This window comes from Polyodon spathula, chromosome 33 (genome assembly GCF_017654505.1).
Source record: "Polyodon spathula isolate WHYD16114869_AA chromosome 33, ASM1765450v1, whole genome shotgun sequence".
NCBI classification, from domain to species: Eukaryota; Metazoa; Chordata; class Actinopteri; order Acipenseriformes; family Polyodontidae; genus Polyodon; species Polyodon spathula.
In genome coordinates, this window is record NC_054566.1 from 358591 (window position 1) to 377324 (window position 18734).

Here is an 18734-nt window from a genome sequence, read left to right on the forward strand (position 1 = left end):
GCCTTTTATTTGCATTTTAACAAGGTTCAGAACACACATTGCTGAGAATTATAAATATAGATTTGTCCCCCACAACATCACTGACCTGAACCCTAAAATTACAAATTAATAATTCCAATACAGGAAGAAGAGCTAAGAAATATTATGAAACAAAATGTAATCTAAAGCACTTCCTCTGTGTGCAGCTATGGCCAAAAGTTTTGCATTACCGACAGTTTAAAGGATTGAGACAATCTAAAAAATAAACACTGTATGAACATCATTTAGATATTAGTAGAGTATTTCATGTTAGATTTCAAAATGTCAAATTTTTCAATGTCAGTTTAAGTGTATGTAACACTACAAAACAGTACGTCTATAACATATCAACATCATGTTCAGAACAGTATAGAATAAGCAATCAGATGTTTAATCACATTTGTGAATCTTTAAGACATATGCAAAATAATGGCAGACGGAAGGATAGATGAATGGATATATCCCCAGAATGATACTTTAAATGTTAAAAAGCATTTAATGAAACAAAGTGTTTCTGCAGATGTACAGTATGCATAAATGTAAGGGTGACATACTGACGCACAGACAGTATGCATTGCACATTTAAAAAAACTAAAACAAAAGATCAATGAAAAATGGACCAGTAAAGTAACTGGTTAAAAAAAAACACACACTTCACAGCAAGAACAGCTTTTTGGATTCACTTTACAAATGTAGTATAATCTTGATTATCTGTGTTGGGATTAGTAGATTAGCCATTATTGACAGTACTGTCGCCACATTATGCACCGCTGCACTCTTCTGTACTTTAGCTTGTCTAAATATGGATTAGACAAACTTTAATAAGATTTGATACAACTGGAGCTGCACACCAATCTGCCAATTCCTACTTTCGCAACAAATACAATTAACTTTGGACCAGTAAGTCATTTTATTAAAGCAGAGATCATTTGCATGCAAAACTGCTACTTGCAGTTTCCATCTCCTATACAACATCAACCTTGCACAGCAGTTATGAAAGACCTTGCTACACCATCTGTTACAGTCCAGTGCCGTATATGACATGCAAGAAATGTATCATCATGTTCTCGTTGCATCTTAGCACTGCTATAAGTGAGTATTCAATACTAATGACCCTCATCTGATAGTCAGTCCCCTAAATATTCTCTACGTAGGGTTCACTTAAAATCTGATGCAACCTTACTGCCCAGTGCCAAGACAAATAAGCAGTCAATTAACAAGGTCAATATGGTATTTTAACCATTTCATTACCAGGAATAACTCAAGTCAAATAGTGACTAGATCATTTGTCATTTGCATGTAACTGAATGAGTGTGCTTGTGTGCAGTCTTCCAGAAAATTTCTGTTAATTAACACCTGGACCAAACTGATCAAAAGAATAAAAACAGTAAGGAAAAGGAGGGTTGGATACAGGTGTGTGGAACTTTCACCATCCTAAGAAGAAACCGTATTACAGGTAATCTTTGTCGTCTTAGCTCGTCTGAAACTCCACACACAGTGAACCACACAAAAGCATTTAAGACAAGAGGGTGGTTGGTAGAAGTTAGTAGAGGAAGACACAGAAAACAAGACACATTCAAGTTGTAACGCTAATAAAAGGTCTCAGGGGAGGCCCTGGTAGCAGGGTGACAGCGTTGTGTTGGGCAGATTTTAGTTTTGCCCCTATATTAGTCACACTTTACCCCGTGGGTTTTGATAGATCCTGAAGATAGTTTCCTTCCAATAGAATTTGATGCAGGATTAGATACAGTTTAAATCTGTCTGCTTAGAGGCAGTTTTGCTCTGGTTTTCTGATCCCTCTGCTGAGATCACAGTGACTAGAAATGCAGTAAACGTTTTTCTTACCTGTAGCTGTCCTGTCGGAACTGTGGTAACCTAAGTTACTGAATACAGGCCAAGGCTCCCCTGAGGGAGAATGTGTTTCCTTGAGGGGTCTTCGGGGGCACCCCACCAAACACTCTAGCAATCCTAGAGTGGATACCTACAGAGTGACCTTCCCAGCCAGGTAGTATGTTTGAGATTGCAGCAATGTGAACGCTGATGGAGAGTAGGTAGAACCCTTGAAACAAGTGGCTGAGGTATGATAATAAATGTAGCTAGAAAGACTCCAAATCATGCACGGATCTTGGATCGCTCCCGAGGATAACTTCTTTCCATTCATCTGTATGCACCTAAAGCCTGAAAGTTTCCAACCCTTTTTTTTGACCACATATGGTTTGTACTTGTTCAGATAGCCCTAGCTCTTCAGTAGTTGCCCTTCAGTCTTCAGACAGCTAAAATCAACCGTGAACGATTGTGGAAAACACTGTCCTGTTCTGGACAGCAGATCTCTGTTCTTTTGTAGGTGCAGGGCACCGCTTCTGCTATTTCCAGGATCTCAGAAATCCAAAACCTTAAGTCGACAAAGGAATGGGTTGGAATTTGTGCCATGGCTGCTCCCCTCTGAGAACTGGAGCAATTAAAACTGGTAGCTGGTGGTGTTCTGTTCTGTGAAAAAAAAAAATGGCTACTCTTGTAAACTAGTAGCTGAATATGGCCTGTAGCACATGTGATGGATTTGTTACACGTGGGGTACCCTCTGTGCCGAGTATATCCCGGATGCTATTAGTAAGTCCAGTAAGTAAGCTGTGATGTCCTTTGTCTTACTGATTGAAGTATGACCTTGTTTTAAGTGAGCAAAGGGTTTTCAGCGCACAGCAGATTTCTGAAAGTCGTGATGGCTTTAGTGAAGGTGATAGTTGTCACCTTGTGGTTCCTGTTGTAGCTCCCAAAGACTTGATGCTGAGGGAAACTGGGGCAATAGTTAAACGAAAAAAACGAGGATGCATGTCACCTGTAGTTTTGCTTCCCTTACCAAGGCAATTGCTGCTGCCAGTGCCCAGACACTGCTGAAATAACTGCTGTTGGCATGGCCCCTATCTAGAACAGGCTTGACAGCTTCATTGTGAAATACACTCTAAGATACACTCTTCCTGCAAGTGTATATAATTGGACTCCCAGAAATGCCTAGAGTATGCTATAGAGAGGTGTCACATTTCCCTGTAGACGAGTTCTCTTACTGAGCTCCAGGATTTACCGTCATCTTTTTTTTTATTGGGGGGGGGGGGGGGGGGGGGGTGGTGAGCGGATTTATCCATTGCTGGTGTTAAACTGTTCTCAGTGTTGTTGGCTATTTATCCTGTGGGGTAGTCGGGTCAATTTTATTTCCAGGAAAAAGGGAGCGAATTTATATGTTGCCCATTTGTCAGAAAGTGGGGTAGAGGTAGAAATATCAGAAGTAAAGCTTGCCTATTTCCTTATTATGTCCATAGAAAGATCAGCATCCCTGGCCCCGCTGGAAGTGGCTTCCCTTTCCGAAGGGAACCAGAATCACTGCCTGAAAAGCCAACTGCTTGTTAAGAATCCTCCACTGGGGAATGCACCGCTCACAGCTGCGGTGCAGGATACTTCGTGTGTCTTGCCTCCTTCATATGGATGATTCACCAATATTTTATTATTATTATTATTTAATCTGGCAGATGCTTACACAAGGTAACATACAGGGGGGGGGGTGTGTGTATGTATGTATGTATATACATACACACATATACACACACACACACACACACACACACACATACACACACACACACACACACACACACACACAGGTTTTTATGAAGGAAGTGACATGGTCACTGGCACTGAAAAAGGATTACATCAATGATCTCTGGGTAAAGATCAGCTCTTTCCTCCTCACCAAACAACATGGAGACCAGGAGTTCAGACGAGGTTCGAATCTTTTTTTTTTTTTTTTATGATAATGAATCTCTAAAATTTTGTGTTTACAGCCCAGCAAAGAATGTACAGTGTGTTAAACACAATTTCTAAATCAATCATTATCACACAAAAGAAATCAGACTGTTCTGGAAACACAGTGTAAAACTGGCACTGCGCTGATCAAAGTTTCCATCAGGGTCTGCAGCTGTGGGGGCCTGCTGACACACACACGCTTCGCAGTAAAAGACATAGGTAAAAAAGGCAGGATGAAATTCAGCCTAAGTCAGCAAACAGTAGGCGATATGCATCTCTAATAATACTGCATTATGCATCCCCCACATCAACACATTTTAAGACAGTCAGCAGGGACTAGGTTATTAAGGCTGCAGGCACATCAAAGAATAAAAATGACTTCAGGTACTCAGGCTGGGTTTCAAGTGGATCATCTTCAGCAAGCATCAGAGGAGAAAATTAACAAGAATGAAGAGCTTTATGGGAAGGAGGATACCTAGAACTGATGTCAATCTTTCTTTTAACAATGTGTATTACTGTGTGCTCAGCAGGTACAACTCTTCCTGTAAACAAAAGTATCAATAATTTTGCTACAGAAATTCTCTCAACATTGAGTTTAACAACATGCAACACTTTGACTTTATTCCCGAGTCTGACAAGATATTAAACTCTTATCCCTTAATGCACACTTTGGTTGAGGTAGCAGCTGATTTTTATTTCCACTCACGAGATTAATTGCAATATGTAAATTGTGATCTGATTATGAACACATTTTTAGCAATAATACTCAACACATCATTTGTGGACTGTTTTTTTGGGGCGTACAACATTCAGATTGTGTACTGCTTTTTGTGGGGGGCAGAAATTAGCCTGAGTTCAGTAATACAGTCAATTCTCGCAAAGACTAATTTCATGGGACCAATAAATAAATAAATAGGGATTTCTAATGAATCAGTAGTCTTTGATAATGCAGTACTGCATTGATTCTACTGCATAAACAGCACCCATTGAACCAATATTTACACAAAATGGGAAAACATATCTGTTATATTTTTGGTTTTGAAGCATTAGATTCTGCTGGCAGAAAGGCAGTTTCTTAAAACAAAAAAGGTTTGATTTACAGAAGGCCATTCAGCCCATCAATGCTTGTCGGCTTCTGGCGATTAAGTCTCAAAACAGGTTATCAGGCATTCAAGCTTGCAGGTTTTCCACTATTCACTTGTGAACAGCATGACCAACTGTGTGACTGACTCAAGTCCAAACAACACAGGAAGAAAAAGAAAACCAAAAAAAAAACACCAGTCACTATTACATACAGTGTGTTTATCACCCGAAGGAAATAAATAAATAAATAATCAACACAGTATGAATTGTGAATCTCAGCGTTTACTTTGATTAAGTCACTTGTGGACAGTTTAAATTTAAATCCTGCTTTTATACCACATGCAAGGAGCCTTGGAAGCATTTCAGGGAACACATCTGGTTTGTTATTTCAGGTGGTGATGTATTAATTACACCGTTACATATTCATTCATTCGCACTCTGGGGTTTTACAGAGAAACCATTACTGCTGCTAACGAAACAAAGCAGGGAGATGGACACAACTAAAAGAAAAAAAACAACAAGTTTGGGGCGTTGAGGTTTCAAACCAATTTCTGAACACAATTAAACACCGGTTGTCTAAATATGATAATTTTCTTCTATGTGTAAATAAAGATTATACAGACACCCAGGTAAAGCAGCCCCTTGAGCCAGGATGCTGTTGTGATTAAAGCAATGCTTTTTTCATGCACTTTCACAATCTGACTTACATCATGCAGGGTACATAAAGCATGAAGGAGACATACAGTCAATAAGGCCCTCAACCAGCTGCAGACTCAAAGACCAAATTACCATGAATCTGTGTCTTGATAGTTTAAAAAAAGACATGCAATTATCATTAAGTCGCTATTTTTCCAATATTGCAATTTTTTTCTGGATATATTACTATTCTGTAACAGTTTCAGTTTTCATTCAGGTTGCATACAATTACAGTATAGTAGATGCCACTTATTAACAACCTCTCGGTTATCAGCAAAAAAGAAGTTGCCAATAAGCAAAAAGCCCCTGTTTTCAAGTGTATTTATGTGGAACAATGATATAGGCCTATACTGTAGTTGTACACATATGGCACTGAAATAAATGTGTTTTACCATAAAAACCACCGTATAAGTTCCACCAGTGTATAAGCCAACCCCCTTTTTTGAGACAATAATTTCAGGAAAACAACTATAGGTCACACCAGTGTATAAGCTCCTCCCTTTTTAGGACCCCCTAAAATTACCTAGAAAATGGACTAGTACAAAAGGTTTTTACAGTAGATGTTAGTGTTCAAAACATTAACATGAGAAACACAAAACCCAAATATAGAACTGTTTACTTCACGCATGTGTAAAACAAACCAAAAAAAAGCAACAATGTACTACAATTGTCCTTACAATGAGTAAAGCAAAAATACAATGTACCACCTCCTGCTGTAAATCTCAATTTTGCGTTCAACTTCGTAGCCAGTTTCAAAGCCACGATTCTGCCTCAGTCCACCAGAAAGACACAGTTGCGAAGTCGGTGTGTTATAAAAGCTGCATGCAGTTTGTGCATAAATTAAGCAAGTGCCCTCTGTAGCACTGGCAACCAGTAATAAAGCTATCAATAAACGGCATGCAGTTGCTAATATCAGAATTCCATTAACATTAAAGTCTATGGGATGGGTTGGTTCCTGGAAAAATGCTGTTAATAACTAAAGGATGTCTATCAGGGTTGCTAATAACTGGCATCTACTGTATATAGGTAGATTAATTACTCATTGTCTAATGTCCAATGCATACACTGTGGTTAATACTGTTACTATAAAAGTAGTGAATTCAAAAGACTCCCACTGCATATTAAATACATACTGTATAAATGAGCAGATAGAATTTGCATAGGAAAACAGCATATACTGTAACCATGTGCACATGTGTCTATTTGTGCAATCTTATAAATACTTCAGGCTTGTTTAATGGCAGCCATGCAGGCAGTTTTGTATGCCATTTAAAAGGAACAGGGCAAGTTAAGAGAGAGACACTTCTGGCAACATGTCTGAGCTTGCAATTTCAAAACCGCTTGAAGACCTAACTCCAGCTTTATAATCAATACAACTTATTATTTGAGAAAACACCCAGACCTACTCGGAGCAAACATCATAACAAGGTAACAGGTATGTTAGTAACATCCATCCCAAACTGCAGCTGTAAACACAAAACCAGGTTTTGGTCAGCTCCCTAAATACATATTCTGATAGTGAACAACTTGTGGTATTGGATGCGCAGGTCTTCATGTAAAAACTGATCCCCATAAGTGGTTAACAGACTGTGATCAAGTTCATACACTTGCTACTGTACAATACCGGGCAAAGTTAAATGACTAAACATGGATTTAGTTCACATTTCCCCACCACAAAACTGAACAAGACATCACTAAAATAGAGAAAGTCCTCTACTTATTTTATTACAGGACAGCATGACAATTAATTTCTACATGCACTGTATGACAGCAGTGCACTACAGCACCTCCTGGTCTAACACAGTAGCGCTTGGGTGGTACACGTCTAATCAGAGCACAGTAATCCAGGAAATACTTTTCCCATACCAAGTTATAAATCAAACAATGGCTAACAACTCACTCACCACCTGCCTAAATAAGGACACTACTACATTTTAGACATATTTCTAGCCATTGCAGCTACTGTGTAGTGCCTATTATGCATTGCTTGTCTGATCCCCTTCAAACAGCGCAACAATTTGAAATGTGAAGCAGCAAATCGCTATACTAATCCTGGGACATCAAACCACAATAGAGCCCAGACAGTTTGCCATGCAGGAATTCATTAGAAACGTGCTGGATTAGTCCATTAAATCTGGATCCTGACCGGAACAGCTGTGCAGCGATATGCACTCTGAAAGCAGACAGTCAATGCAAAACGGTGCACTACAAGATGCCTGCACTGGCTGTCCTTAATGTAATCTGATACATATATAATTCACACACTTCAGAAGCCTCAAGATATCTAGAAATTGGAGGGAATGAAGAATGTGCAGATTGTACGGTTGCCTGGTGGTCTACAGAACTAGCCACTTTACCTTGAAAGCTGCAAGCACAGCCAGACAAAGCCATTGGTTTTCAAGGGCACTGCACTGAATAAAAACCAGCACCAATATATTGTGCAGTAGCTTGCTCCATGTCATCATGCTACCGAGGCAACTGGACGTAACCACATAGCCAAGATCATACAATGACCTTAAATCTGCTCATGTCTTCTGATATTTTTAGCATTATCTCCATCATAGAAAATGCAGCATCAATACTTTTTTGGCACTCTACAATTGCTACTGCAGATATTAAGATATGATAAACAGCTAAGTATATTTAGTCCAATTAAAATATTGTTTTGTCAGGAAAATTAGATCTCTGTACTTTACACTACTAGCTCGAATAGCTGATCAATCCAGAAGACTTAAAGAAAGTAGATTTATGCTGTTTAAAACATGTATGGTTAGCTCAACACACCATTTTATAAAACACTGAATACAATACAAAAGCAATATTAATGTTCAGAAACACTAAACTCAATTCTGCCATTTCTAAACCTCAGCACAAAAAAAAAACACATAGTCTGTAAAATGAATCAACCCCAACTTATCATGAGAGGCTGCTGTCTTTAGAATATTCCTAAAATGTTCATACAGATAACCTTCTACGCTTTATATTACATTTGAGAAGTAAATCAATTTAAAACGCAGTAGACAGGAGGTAAAGCGAGACCAAGGCTGCTGATGTGTAATGAAATCGAATAAGGCACAACTCGAGGGACATCCTTGCTGCTTCAATTTAGATTGCATCAGCAACCACCTTGTTTGTTCTTTCCTTTCACTGACAAAAATCAATTAAAACGCACAGATGTTCAATTAAACTTTCAGTCCTTTCTCAACGACCTCGAAAGTGCTCCGATTTCAACAGAGAACACTGTCCAAACACAAATTATCGGAAATCTCAGTGATGCAAAAAGCAACGTCTGCAGATTATTTAAAGCCAACTTAAAGTAACTCTCAACAGTAAATCAGCATATCACAGAATACAGTTAAATAAAAAGCATCAGAATTAAGTAGGGCTGTGTTCAAAAGGTTCGTTCGCTGGCCAGGAATTCAAAGGTAGTTCTAAGACTTTGAAGGTTCATAAGGCGGCATTCATGTATATGTTTTTTTCTTTTTTTTTCCCCCTCTGTTAACAGAAACTGTTATCAAATGTGTGACTATAGTCAGCACTCGAACATCCGTTACCCAGATACACGTCAGTCGCGTTTTACCACCCTTGTATGAAGAATAAAATCAATCCCCATTGTATATATGTAACAAATTTTGCACTTAACCGTCAAACATGATTTCTGACTCCGTCACCACATTTCTGATACAAAGCCCTCTGCTTCAATGTTAAAATGTACTTGTTTATTCGTCACAGCCGCAGTTTTTTTTTTTCTCACATGGCAAGTCAGTCTGTCTTTATTGTGCAGTTACACATCGCTTCCTCCAATTTCACAGGACGAAAATGCAGCCAAAACTAAGCAAATAAAATCAGACATTAAAAGAATAGATGCAAGTATAGGCGCAGTGCAAATAATTACAGATGCAAAATTCAAATTGCATTGTGAACATGTAATAATTTTTCCGCTGTGCCCGATGTAAGATTAAAAGCAATGCAAACTGCTCACACACAAATAATGATCCGCAATTGATAATGAGGGTTGCAACGAGCATATCTGTCTATTGAGCAGAGGGTCCTTATGGCATGAACCACAGTTGTTTGGAAGTCTCAGCCGAGATCAGTTATGCTAGTATCCTTAGGAAATTATATGTATTGGCCTGCCCTTTTCAGCATGACATCCAGAAATGTGCCTAGCATTCTGGAAAAGGTGGACTTGGCTATCCACCCAGACATTCCAAGAGTGGTCTGAAAGGAACCAGAGACTAATTAGTGCAGAGAGCACAGCATTTTCACATCTGCAGGGATAGCGGTCCCTAGATTAATGCTGGGGTCTAGCTCATCCTTCAAGTCAGCTATTAGGTCTAGGATGTGGAGTGAGACGATAACGCATTAGCACCACATCCTCCGGCATCCCAAACAAAGAGACCTTGGAATTGAATACGCAGGGTGTTCTTCGTCTAGCCCTCCTCAACAAGAGCCAAGAGTCAGCGCATCAGGAAGTGTACCACAGCAGCCACCCTGAAGCCAGTGACAGGTGTGTGCTTTTATACAGCTCTTAATTACTCACTTCTACAATGGTTTGTACTTTGTGAGAAGAGGTGTAAAGTTTTTGGGAGGGTCAGCAATTGAGAGGCAAAATCCTTGCATCACAATACAATGTTTGTGCCCTCTTAGTATCCAGATCCTGCCCAATTCCATGCTCTCTTCTTCATCTGAATGCATTTCAATATCATTTTAATGGATTAATGATGGCAAAGTGCAGATTTGCTAGTGGGTGCAGACCACCTCAAAAACACCATTCTTTACATTCACTGCATTATGGGGGTTTTGCACCCGCAAATCACTGCACGTATCCTTACATTTACCCCTAAAGTCATTACATCCCCTCCAGCTTGCGCTATCCAAAAGGCAGAACTTTAATTTCTTCACTCGCCATCTCAACAGCAAAGTGTTGTATAGCACAAGCTGTATTGAAAGAAATGCCTCAAACCCTCCGGTGTTTGGGATTTTTTTGTTAAAATGCCCCTATGACCAAAAAACTTCTGAATGCAAGCGACTGTTGATGTATCATGGAGGTACAACCAATCTCCCGGGTCACATGACAAGCGTAAATTCATATTATTATTTTTAGTAGTAGTCTTAAAATAGTAAAATGTGACTGATAACCTGCTTGGAACGGTGAGTGTTAAATAAAGCTTTGTTTTATTTAGGCTGCAGTTCTTTTAATTGGTTGCAATAAGGTTCTGCTGCAATGCAAGCTTGCTGTATATATTGCAGGCAGCATCAATTACTTGTAAGAAAACATGTATTTTTATTGAATTTATAAAAATGGATTACTGTCCTATAACATTTTTAAAATGCATGTGAATGTTTTATTCCACTTATATGGAGTACCTGTAAGAACAGGATTTTCAATCAAACAAACTAGTCGCTAAGGTGACGTCAGCAGTACATTATGCAAATTAGTACCATTAAAAGGTTCGAACTTTCCTTCGTTACAGCACTAGAACCAAGTTATTCAGAAACACCTCTAAGCACGAGACGTGAACACTGCAAAAATAGAATGACTTGCCACTAAGCTGGATTACATTTCGTCACTAAAGAGCCATCTTGGGGCCTTTCTGTATACCGGCTCAAGTTACTGAAAGGAAAAAACTCACTGTAAGGAAGTAAACACTGAAAAGCTTTACAACTGGATAGGTAACAAACAGTTCAGTGCTGTTATAATGCTGGACAAGTTGTAGGCCTGCAGATCACATACGGTGCAACATGAACTTTGTGGTACAACTTGGTTAATAATATGAGAACAGAATTATGTAATAGTGAAAATTCGATACAACCACATAAGTAAATTTAATGTAAGGAAAGTACAATTATGCCACCGAATACATTTCAAGCCATGTTTGACCCGGCACTAACTATTCTATTCCAGCAACAGTACAGTGTGTATGCAACTCAAGCATTCTGTTTATAGAATTAATTCTGCTAAGGTGTTATGGGTGGTCATGTTTTTTTGGATGGCCTCTGTGATTCTGAAGTGTCATCACTAGATGTCCGGCTCAGGAAAGGCATATGAACTGCTGGAGCAATCCTGGTTCAAATTCTTCCCCCGCTAGCAAAAAATCCACAAGCACATCAAACCCTGACATAAGAGAATGAACTAACAAGCCATCTCACTGGCTCTGACCTATAAACCGTTGCCTCTTGAGCTATGAAACCAGAGCTTAATGACAAAATGAATCCACGAGTCAGGGAGAGAGGAGACCCTGGCCCTGAGGGTAACCATGCTGTAATGCATTGTACTGAATGAGTAAATCACTGCATGGATACACACAAACATGGAAATATTACCTACTACAAACTCTATGCAAGTGTTACGAAGTGCAAACCCAGTCAAAAATGTGAATACTTTGAAAAGCACAACATTTTAGTGACAAGAGCAACTTATCTAAAATAGTCTCAAATGCAAAAGTAGGTGGAAGGATGAAATATCTTAACAGACATCCCAGAGTGAGGCAGAGATGCAGCAGCAGTTTGAATGGAAGTGCAAGCTAATAAGGTGAAAGACCCAATGTCTGAAGAGTTTATCAAATTATAAACCACGCACTCTGAAACATCTATAGGAGGCTAGGAATGAGTGATAAAAGATTGGTGAACACTGGGTACAAAATCAAGGCAGTTACCATGTTTACCATGGAGTGTGTTGCAGACATAGACAGACATCATCAGCGCATAAAGATCCCCCTTTTTTGGTTGTTGAAAAAAATCCAAAACAAAAAACAGATGGCATTATAAAAGTTAGTTATACCATCTGAAAGTATTTTCTCTAGAATACAATCTTGAAATAGAGAACCTCAAAATGCAACAAGAAAGAGGATTTCTCAAAGTTCTCAACTGCAACAAAAAAGTATTGTAGAGCAGGATGGAAGCAAAGCAGATTTGAATATATGTGCTCAATTTAAAATTCCAGGATGTATCACAGATACTTGCCCAATCCCCTAAAGTGGTCGTTACCAGAAATGAACAAGCAGTTTGCTATCTAATGGCCCGGAGAGAAACCCACGGCTCCTAACTGCTGTACAGAATCATGACCCATTAGTTTATCCCTGTCTGCTTCAGACGAGGAACTGAACAGTATACATTTCCACAATCTTTTACATTTGCCAGGACCCTGTCATCTTATCTGAGAGACAGTCATGCTCAGCTGAAGGAAGACATCTATAACCCCAAACCTGACTACTGTAAGCGACAAATACAGTGTTTGCAGGACACATAACCCTAGCTTCTATCTCTACTGTGTGACATTTACAAGTGAATTGTCTCTACACTGGTGCATTTATTACATACAGCAGAAACGTCATCCATTTCCTTTACTTTACATTTCTTACTGTTGCTTAAAAAACAGCATTAATAAGGTGCGCCACTGACTAGAAAAGAGCTGCGATACAAGAAAAATACTAGCTTTTAACTATTTTAGTTAGGTTTTCACTGCCAGTAACAAAATAAATTCAAGGGATTGTAGTCATTAACCCCAGTATGCCAGTTGTTCCTTTTAATATATATGTTCATAGTTTGGTGCATATTGTTTCAATTTAGCCTTTACAAAAAGATTCTGCATTTGTTCCCCACATCCTTGGCTTTTAAAAGGCTTGTTTCTGCATGTGCATGTAGCTTTATAAACTGCTTACTCGCTGTTCTTTTTTCAACACAGTCCTACACAGTGATAAATTTGCAGTCAAAGTCTTTAGGGGCTTTGTTATCCACCTTACCTTTCTTTTCTGTTTCTGTCCTTCTAGATCCTTCACGTTCTTTGGGTTTTAAGGGCCTCCAAAATAGACTGAACTTGCGATCTAAAGGAAAAGAAACCGAAAAGTATTTTAATGTTTCCTTAAAATCGCATAACACACATTTTTAAATAATTACATTATACAATTAGTTGTACCTAAAACAGAGCTTACAAGTACAGTTTTGCTTTAAGGAGCTGTGTGTTGCATTGCTTTCAGGTATTTCACAGACATGTGCTTTCCCTCGGGTAACTTGCTAAAGGAAATGTAGCCCTACTACTGTTCCTATTTCATAGCATGCAGTGGTTAGAGATGAAAAACTAAACACCAGAACGGCTCTAAAGCTAAGCTACTGAATCTAAAACATGCAAATGAAATTAAGCTTTAAATTCAATTGACTGAAAAACTAAAAAATGAATGAATATAGAAATAAACTGTACAGCATTGGTCACTATAGGCATGTGTTAGTGGAGTTGGCTGTGCTTGATCTACAGTGCCATTACAGGAGGGTTTATTACAACATCAGTTAGATCCTGCAGTAGATGCAGAACAACTAACCTACAAAAATCTAACTGGGGTTTCGAGAAGAATAACTCTCTGCACATACTAGAAATTACTTCAGACATTTCACAGTTTTTACGATGGAAACTAGCAATGTACAGTACAAGTTTTAAAATGCATATAAGTATTTACAAAACTATCTGCTCCCAGATGTAATTAATGGTAATTAATTAAACAGATTTAAGAGCTACCACAGAGGTAGTTAGCAGAGGCCTACTGTTTGTGGGCAGGAAGCAGTTGAAAGTGTTCAAAGATAGCAGTCAGGCTAAACCCAAACTGTTCTTTCTGACATCTTTAGGTCACGATTTTATATGAATACATTAAATCACCCTACCCAATGACAATACTATACATTCTGGAATGCTAGTCAAGGCTCATCTGAAATGAATGTTGCCTGTTAGCAAATCTATTTCACCATAAAAGCTCTTTCGTTGGCAATTCTTTTACAGCAGAAAGCATGTTATGTTAATCTGGTGTTTGGAGTATTAATTCATTATTTATTTATTTGTTTATTTTTTAATTTAGTACGTCGCCAATTTATTTATTTTTTTAATTTTTTCTCTCAATTTAGAATAGCCAATTATTTTTAGGCTCAGCTCACAGCTACCACCCCCCCGCTGACTCGTGAGCGGTGAAGACGAACACGTGATAATTAATTTTTAAACACTGTGTGGTTTTAGCCTTGCATTATTATATATATATATATATATATATATATATATATATATATATATATATATATATATATATATATATATATAAATAAAAACACCAAAGGATTAATGACATCTATGACATCTGAGTTTAAATTTCTCACATAAATCTACTGTGTCAGATCTGAGTGGGAAGACATGGGGAAACTTACAATTTTTTTTTGTCATTTATGCAGGTCCTTGCAACTTAACACATTCTATTTTAGTGCACAATGCCCTATATGCATATTCAAAATGCTTTTATGGTTAGTGAATAGGGGTAGAACAATTTATCTTTATACAATATACCGTATCATAAGATGTATGCATCATTTGTATTGCGATACAAGACCAAAAGCACAAATTAGCTCACTGTAACTGACCAACTGGTTCTTCAAATGAATGAAGTATGTTTTATTAGATGGCATGAATACCTATAGTACATCCTTACTGTAATGAATGTGAAATGTGATTTATTTAATTTCTTTAGTGTCATTTTTGTCTTGATTTTTATACATTTATTTTACTGATCTTTGTGTGATTTATTAAGTCTGCTTTAAAACTGATAAGGTGTTGTCCCTTTAAATCGCCCAAAAGGTTCGAGTGTCCACAGAAACTGCAGTGCTAATTTTTGATTGGTTCAGGTGTATATAAAGACGTGTAGGTAAAACAAAGCAGAGCTACCGGGTTTCTGAATTGAGAGCTGAGAGCACGGGTCGATGAACTGCCATTTGGTAGGATTGTTTGCTGAAACTTTATTACTTGCATGCGCTGGAAATTGGCTGAGGCGCTACTGTTAAGCTTTTGCTATTCATATTGAATAGTTATAGTGGTTTGGTAAATTAATCCTCACGCTCTCAGATTGCGGTAGCTGCTTTGTATACGTCAAGTCTAAACAGAAGGAAACTTTTTTTTTTTTTTAAAACATTGAAAGAAATATCGCAATACCTTCTCTCTGACTATTGCAGTTTCCAGTTAAAATAATATATTTTACACCTTGGTAGTTTGTTTGGATCTATGTGCAATATCCCTTCAAGTACTGTGTAATAAATCCGCGGCTGTTTTAAAGCTGTAGAACCAGTGTCACTTATTATTCATTTGCGTGCTTGTTGTCTATCCATAATATATTTAGTACAGTGTACACTAAACTCTTATTGCAAACTCGTATTTTAGCAACATTTATACTGATGAAGTTGTATCTACTGGAGTCTTTACAATTCAGTATTTAAAGTTTATATGGTGCTTTGTCTGTCATTTTTATTAAAGTCACTACTTGCTGTTACTTTGAAGTGTTGTATTTGAAGTTACATGGTGTTTTATTGATGTTTGTATTGTTTCTATGAAAAACACTGCAGGCTGCTATTTTTGAAGTATATTATTTAAAGGTATATGAAGCTTTATTTGTATTTGAATTGTGTATGTTAAAATAATTATCTTTTTGGAGTTTAAGTGTTTGTGTTAAACTCCCTAAAGTGCCATAGTACTTTGAGCCTGATTGAATTGTCTTATCTTTTTATACTGTTATATATATATATAATTTATGGGTAGAAATGAGTACTAAACTACGAGTAGTTTTGGTGTGGTGTCGCCCTCACTTTATGCACTTGCCTTTCTTAATAATTAAAATAACCTGTTATTTATTTATACTAGCTTCAAACTGGCAGTCATTAAACCTACTGAATTGGTAATTTAATTAAATTTATACTGATAACCAGGGCGATCTCCTTGCCTGTGTTTTTGGAATCTCCTTGGCTACCTGGGGGAGGGGGTGGGGTACACTACAGTATCTCATTTAGTGATCATTTGATCTTATGCATCATACAAACGGTCCATCAGGGCCATCGCATGTATCGAGACACTCATCCCTCTATATTATATGCCTCGTTTTATGTTACTTATGCACCGTGCTCATTTTGAAGAAAAAGCATGCATATAAGAGCCTCATGGACCCCTGAAACATTCGCAATGCTCCTGGCAGAATTCGTGCCTCTTCCTCCTGATTGCAGGCTTGTCTAAACCGTCTGCACCTCACAGACAGGCTTTTTGTGTGCATCACATCTTAGTCACACAAATGATGTACACCAATGTCAGCCAGGTCAGGCGCCTGCTGGGGCCAAGACTTTTCTGCACCAATGTGAAAAACACTTAAGACATGATATTACTGTGCTTACACCAGAGGGGGGAAAAAATTCCAACTTCTGTATTTAAATATTATTTTAACCCAAGGTCACTTTCTAATGACACCTACATTTCAGACTGCTGTGAATAATTCGTGCTCTGGTCACAACTGGGATTTTCCAAAAAGGCCACCCAAGGTGTCACAATACGAACCACAGTTATGTCTAAAATGATAGAGCCCTTGTTAAGGATACATCTATAATTTGTTAAGTTTGCTTGAATATTTCAAGGGTTTATTCTGTGCAAAATGTTTTAAGGGAAAAGGTTATAAATCATGATGTTTAGCACAGTCCTGTTTTGAAGTGATGTACAGTTGCTGGCTTAGCTGCTGGAACCCATCATCTTTCTCTTCAGCCTCCCTCTGTAACAGCTTATGTACAGTTACATAAGGATTTATGCACTTCTAACAGGCACCTACTCCCACCGACGATAGAGGACTACAAATTCCATTCAAGGCAGAGAAGATAGGAAGTCTGGCAAAGTTCCCTGGCCTCTAATACAACGCTAGTCTTCTTGTGTTGTAGGATAATCATTGATGGTGTTTGTTAGGCTTGGACTGACCTGTGTCGTAGGATTCCAAATTGTCAGACAGCTGTAATGCAGCTAAGAAAACCAAACTTCAGAATTATGATTTATTATACGTTGGACATTGGTCTACTACAGTCTATGGGAATCCAGTTACTTCTCAATAATGTAACAGAAAATAATGCAGGGCTGTGATGTGACCCTCATTAATCAAATCTTTAATAAAAATAATGTTTTCTAAGCATCCTCTTGGGTCTATAGAAGTAACATTAATATTTAGAAAAGTATCCGAAAAGAACAGATAATGATATAGCTAGGCCGTGCTCCATGATAATAACTGAACTTCTGATCAGTAACTCTCAGTAATAGCATAGCCTGTAAGATAAACATATATAATTGTTCCTTGTTTCTCCAGCGAGCCATGTGTTTTTTCAACAGATTTTTTCCAATTGTCCCACGGACCAGTGCAAGGCAGATCACTGCTTGTCCGCGGCACAAAATACAGGGCTTTAATTTCAGCGCATAATTGCGGGAATCGCCCATTTTCCAAGTTGCTCTTTCACTTCACATCAAGCAATGGCAAAAGCAATGGAGAGTACTCTGTCACACAGTGAACAGCTGTTAGGTCTCCTGAAAGCAGCTTATTTTAAAAGCAACACCACTGTGAATGATGACGCAGTAAAACATATATAGTTTTTTATATGCAAAAGTGCCTTTTTTTTTTTACATTACGGTACATATAAACTGCACTAACATGCAAATGTACAGTATTATAGTACATTGTGTAGCGCTTAAAAGTTTATTTCTAAAAAACAGCACTGCAAACCAAAAAGCTTGCATAGCTTAAGGTGGCAGGCAATTATATTGTATGTACGCAGGCCTATTTATTACTACCGCTACTTTCCCTGAAACAAAGGTCCAAGAAACAGGATTGGGGCAACGAAACCTGTACAGTAAATACTTGTATTCTTGTCACTTGACTTTCAGGAATGCCAAACACATATAAAGCACTCTGACCTATTACCATTCATCCCACAACGAAGAACCAAAACACTAGCTTAAATGTACAGGTCGCCTGCAGGACGCAGCTGTACATCCCATAATAACACCGTGCTCGGCTGACAAACTGCAATGTCATTGGCAAGACAAAAAAGGTCTGTTGCTATGTACATTGCAGAAGTGGTGTTCTCTAGTTCCCTGCGGAAGGAGCAGTGAGTTTGGTCAAGTGGTTTCAGTAAGTTTAGTATTACAGCAGCTAGAATTTGTTTACTTCTGAAGTGAATTCTGAAATAAAATCTTTAGTATTCTTTGAAAAAGTCCATTGGCATTTACCATATATCTCATGACACTAAGGGGATTCGTTTCCCTCCTTTGTTATTCAGGGTCGAAATACACAAATAAGTTCCTGCTTTTTTATTTTGTTTTGCCG

General features: G+C 38.1%; 1 protein-coding gene across 5 annotated transcripts in view; it reads right to left on the reverse strand.

The window, feature by feature from the left end:
• LOC121303512 (spermatid perinuclear RNA-binding protein-like) overlaps positions 1-18734 on the reverse strand; it is an 80420-nt gene that overhangs the window by 42102 nt on the left and 19584 nt on the right. For all 5 annotated transcript variants that reach the window (XM_041234236.1, XM_041234238.1, XM_041234235.1 and 2 more), the window contains exon 2: positions 13335-13415. The gene's annotated coding sequence lies outside the window, so the exon portion shown is untranslated. The remainder of the gene's footprint in view (positions 1-13334; positions 13416-18734) is intronic.